Genomic DNA, 5780 nt, shown 5'->3' on the forward strand with positions numbered 1-5780 from the left:
AAAAAAAAAAAAAAAAAAAAAACTGTGCGAGCGGGGTGGTGGGGGTTCTGCCTTCTACAGACCCACATCCCGAGGTCTGTGTCTCTTTCATCTGTCATTTGGGGTATTCTGAAGGAAAGGAAGAGAAGCCTGGTTTACATATAATCTGGGGATCAGGGTGTTGTGTGAGGTAGTTCAGTGGTTGATCAGGGCCAGGCAGCCAGAGCCACACAGTGATGAGCTTCACAGAGCCTATGAGTGAGTTTGGACTGTACTCAGCAGGTAGAGGAGAGTCCCTGGCAGCCTGCCCAGACAAGGTGACTATGCTGCTTAAGCTGCACTGTGATCCTCACTACACGGACTTGCTGTCTGGACAACATAACTAAAGCACAGTACTGACCTAGTCATTCCCCTGCTCAAGACTTTCAGGGGCTTCTTGTGGCTGCTGAATGAAGTCCAAATTATATGCAAACCTGGGCTGCAATGTGGAGAATGGATTGCAAGCAACAAGACTGACGGTGAGGAGATGGGTGAGCAACCTGGGGAGCTGTTGGAGGCTGAGACAAGGAAGCACAGTGGGAGTGGAGAGAAGTAGATGGCATTTGAGGTCCTCGTTGTTCTCTAACTTGCCGTTGCAGCCTCCATCTCTCGTGTACGTTTTTCTACATTTGAATAAAGCTAAATGACTCACTACTACTTGTGGTTTCCTGCAAACACATTTTTTGCTCGTTCTGTTCTTTCTACCTGAAATGTCCTTTCTTGACCCCATCTCCTCCTGATGAAAAGGGCACCTGTCCTTCAGGGTCCAGCTCAGATAATCCTGGAAGCCTTATACTAAGCATCTGCTATGTGCCAGGCACCATGCCACATGCTTTGCATACTCTCTAATCTCTCTTCCCTGCAAAGTGAGTAGCACTATCTCCATTTGCAGATGAGGGAATGGAGCATCAAGGAGGTTAGGTAACACACACAAGTCCACTTTGCTTGCAAGAGATTGAACCAGAATTTGAATCCTGATCTAGGTGATGCTAAAACCTGTATTTTTTCTACAATCCCATACTACCTGCTCCTTCAACTGACTTCCCCTCATAACCAAGCCTACGCATGAGTTGAATTCCTCCCATATTTTCTCAATATAGACTGGCACCTCTCTGGAAGTATAGCATTATTAGAAGTGTGGGGTATGATGAAGGAGATATGGGTAGACTGGAAGACCTCTACCTTTTTCATTTAATTTCTTTTGAATCGAGATGGGGGTCTCACTCTCTCACCCAAGCTGCAGTACAGTGGCACGATCTCAGCTCACTGCACCTTCTGCCTGCCAGGCTCAAGTGATCCTCTCACCTCAGCCTCCTGAGTAGCTGGAATTACAGGCACATGCCACTACACCCAGCTAAAGGCCACCTTTAAGAACAACACTGTTTTTGTATTCTGGCTTCAACTCTGGCGGCTGTGTGGCTTTAGGCAAGTCACAAAACTGAGTTACACTTCAAGGGATCATTGGAAAACAAAATGAAATAAAACAAATGAAGCTTGCAAATAAGTATGCGCTCAATGATTGGTTCCTCCTCCCTTGCACATGACAGTTGGTCAATAAATGTTTTAAAGGCTGAAGGAACAAAATGAAGGAAGGACATGACTTGATTGCTGCATCTACATAAAGCTTTGAAAAAGTGGAAACCCTATGTTTGGGTCCCAACCCTCCACCCCCAACACACACACACACATGCAGAGCTTTCAAATACTCTACAACATACACTTCCAAGTAAATTAAAACCCATTTTGGGAGCTTCTCAGACCTGCCAATACTGGAGCCCAGTCTCTGAGCTGAGTTCAATCCCAGAGCCCACAGTGCACTGTGCTTGTGGGGGCTGCCCTGCCTCAGGGCTGGAGTCTGTACTTCACCAGGTGCTTGCTGAAGAAAGGGCCCTGAGATGCCCTTTATCCTGACTACTCCTCCCTCCCACCCGGCTCAACCAATCACCAAGCCTGTGGGTTCTACCATCCGCTTCTCTCCCTCCCCTCTGCCCTCTGTGGGTAGAACTCTTCCATTTCCCTGCCTCCAGCATCATTGATTGCCCTGAATTCTTGACATTACAGCCAGGGTGATACAGTGGTGAACAAAATGGAGCCTGCCCTCATGAAGATCAAACTCTTCAAGCGCTGTTTAGAAAGTTCACCAGTGTCTGGGCCCTCCTTGCTTCCCAGCCTTGTTTATTCCCCCCATTCCCCTGGCATTCTCCACTCCAGTCACACTGAGTCTTGCGTCTCACCAACACAGCTTGCTCTTCCTCCCCTCTGGTACTTTGCATATGCCCTTCCTTCTGCACGGAGCATCTTTTCCCTATGCATCATCCCCACCACTTGACTGCCAGCTCCTCTTCACCCTCCCAGTCTCAGCCTCAAGGTCACCTCCTCCAGGGAGCCTTCCTTAACCCCCAAAGGCACTGGGTGCCCCTGCTATGTGCACCCTTAGCACTAAGGGTTTTTTTTTTAACTCTCCTTGAAGTCAAAGACCATGTTTTATATTAACTTTATATATTTCTGTCTTTCAAGGGTATAAGTATCTGAGGCTACTATACCACTTGTTGAGGAAATGAATAGTTGAAGCAGCCAGTTCAGCCTGTGACGTAAGGTATGCTGAGACCTCCCCAGGTATAAATACCCTTAGGCAGCCCCTCCTGGGAGTCTAAAACTTCAGAGGGGCTGATGGGGAAGAAGAAAGGAGCAGAGAGGCTGAACAGGTGTTTGGCGGCCATCCTGCCTCCCTCCCTCTGTCCCCCAATACAGCGCAAATCCAAGTTCAGTGTGAATCTATTCAGCATCTGGATGATGAAAATGACATTTTCTTTCTTGCCAGACCATTTTGCAGCCCTCAGGGTCCATAGTTTCTATTAACTTTGAATGAACCTTTTGTTTTTTTTTTAAGATGGAGTCTTACTCTGTTGCCCAGGCTGGAGGGCGATGGCATGATCTCAGCTCACTGCAGCCTCTGCCTCTGGGGTTCCAGCGATTCTCCTCCCAGGAAGCTGGGATTACAGGCATCTGTCACCATGCCCAGCTAATTTTTGTATTTTTAGTAGAGACGGGGTTTCACCATGTTGGCCAGGCTGGTCTCAAACTCCTGACCTCAGGTGATTCGCCCTCCTCAGCCTCCCAAAGTGCTGGGATTACAGGCATGAGCCACCGCACCTGGACAACTTTTAACGAACTTTTTACAAGAATTTGTGTTAATAGGGAGCATCTGGTAGACCTGGTTGGGAAAGGTTTTTTTTGCAGGGGTCTCTGTGCTTTGAGATGTGTTCTAGGAGAGAGAAAGGAACCATCAGAGAGAGTGGGTGTAGCCTTGAGTCATGTTGAGAAGCCGGCGTCCTTCAGTTTTCTCGTCCTGGTAAGCGTTTTTCAGGTCTGCTGGGTTTTGGCACCTATCAGCAAGGCTATTTTAAAGCACATAAAATCTGAAAATAAATGAAGAAGGGCTGTGGCAGAGGAAGGCTGGTTTGGCAAGGACTGCTGCTTGTGAGTTAGCGTTGACCCTGCAGGACACTGCAGCAGACAGCAAAGACAAGGTTAGAGAGAATGGCTTCACGTGGGGGTCACACTCACACCCTCAGGCCTCCTCTGTCCTCACTGGAGGAGACACTGATGTCACACACCCTGGAACCTTCTTCTGTTTCTCCTGGAATCTGAAGGATGGGTGCGGTGAGAGGAGCAGTAAGAAGCAACTAATTTCACTATCGGGAAGAGGTGCTAACATTCTACCTACCCCTCAGCCCTTCCCCATGCCAGGCCCCTACCAGTACCTGCAAGCCAGGTGACTGCTCCCCAACTCACATGGCCTCTCTTTGACCCAGGTGGCCAAAACCCAGTAACAGAGAGTGCCTAACCTCCTGCCTTACTCTCAGCTATATCCTGCCCCATCCCACCCCATTCTGCCCCATTCTGTCGCACATGCCTTGCACTCTGATCTCACGCTCTGTGTCCAGCTCTTCCACTTGTCTGGTGTAGCTGACGCATGATACTGATCAGCTGGTCCTTCCCAGACTACTCCCCTCAGTGAAGATCATTTGCATCTGTGTCAGAGATCACCTGCTTTAGAATGCCGGGGATGCACCTGAGGCAGCAGGGAGAGAGGAGGCGCCTGGGTGAGACTCCTTGGGTGTGAATCGTAGTCCTGGGGTTTATCTGCTATGAACTGGATTACCAGGGTGACTTCTTGAATCTCCCCCAGCCTATACCTCTTCATCTGTAAAATGGGGATTATAATAGCACCAGCCTTACAAGGTAGCTGAGAGAATTCCCTGAGCCGATTTACATTGTAAGTGCTTAGCAAAGCACCTGACCCACAGTAAGCGCTCAACAGATGTTGGATAAAATAAGAAAGTCAGCCTCCCAAGACCCTACTGATCTTCATGAGTGAGAAATGGATGCTTACTCCCCACACGTCCAAAAATACAAAATCAAGATGGTTAGAATAATAGTGCCTTTCTCTGTCCTGGGCACCCGGGTTCAGAAAAGAGGAGCAGAGCTCCATGGAGGGTCCATGAATTGAATGGCTGCAGTGTGGCTGAGGAGTAAGCAGGGATCCTTGGAGAAGGAGTCTGAGGAATGGGGGTTCATTGGGTAGAGATTGGAGAGTAAGGACCTCTGGGGCAGGGGTCTGTGGGGCAGGGACCCATGAAGTAGGGTCTATGGCTTCCCTTGAGAACCCAGAGCAGGGAAGAAACCAGGATGAGCCACAGCTGTCACCCCCATGGCATCAGGGCTGCGGAGGCTGCATGAGGGCTAGAAGTCGATGGGCCGTGTGTGCTGATAAAGCCAGAAGAATCATTAGAGGCCAAGCAAACAGCACTTTTCAGGTGTTCTGTGTGGCGTGTCCTGGCAAATGCAGAGGATGGAGAAGGAGCATTTTCAGTGGCACCTGCCAGAGTAAAGCAGGCCCAGGTACTGCTCAACCCCTTTCACTGAAGTTCAGACTTGATTCTAGGGCAGCAAATGCATGTTCTGTGGGTCCTGCTCCTTTCTGAGATGCCTGCCTTCCCCTTGACCTTCAAGTTCAGGAATGATAAAAATGCCAGACCTTCCACAGGTCTTTAGGGAGGGCAGGCCCACTCATCCCAGAAAGGCACAATCATTAGTGTCATCTCATTAAACTGAAAACTGTTGCCGACTCAGGCTGCAGCTGCAAAGGGTGCTGCCTCCTGGCTTCTGCGTGGCCTTCCCTGGGAGTTCCCCATGGTGGGATGAAAACATGAAAGTGAACAGGACAGGAAGGGGTCTTGAGCCACGGTGGCCTGCTGCTGGCAGGCACCAGGCTACGGGCAACGAGGGTACCAAGATGAAGGTATTATTCGGGATTAAGATTTGGCCGCTCTCATAGAGACAGCAAGTGCAGTGGCTTAAATAAGATAGAAGTGATTTCTCTTGCACCCAACAGCCTGGATCCAACATGGAAGACCCAAAGTGCTGGGGACCCAGCCTCCTCCTCTCTTGTTGCTCCTCTATTCCTAGGGTGTTCCTCTCAAGGACAAAGGGAATTTGGTCAAGGACAAAGGGAATTTGGTCAAGGACAAATTCCCATCACATCTGCACCCTAGTCAGTGGGCGGAAGGAATCCCGTGAGCTGTGTCCATCACTGCTGCTGGTATCTCTTCCGCCAGAACTTAGTCATGTGACCTTTCAAGAAAGCCTGGAAAACACTGTCTCTGTAAGAGTGCCCAGCTAAAATTCACGGGCTCTATGAAAGAGAAAACAGGTGTGGGAACAGTTGACAGTCTGTTAGAGTGATTTTTTTTTTTTTT

Source organism: Colobus angolensis, unplaced genomic scaffold, assembly GCF_000951035.1.
Source record: "Colobus angolensis palliatus isolate OR3802 unplaced genomic scaffold, Cang.pa_1.0 Scaffold3, whole genome shotgun sequence".
NCBI lineage: Eukaryota > Metazoa > Chordata > Mammalia > Primates > Cercopithecidae > Colobus > Colobus angolensis.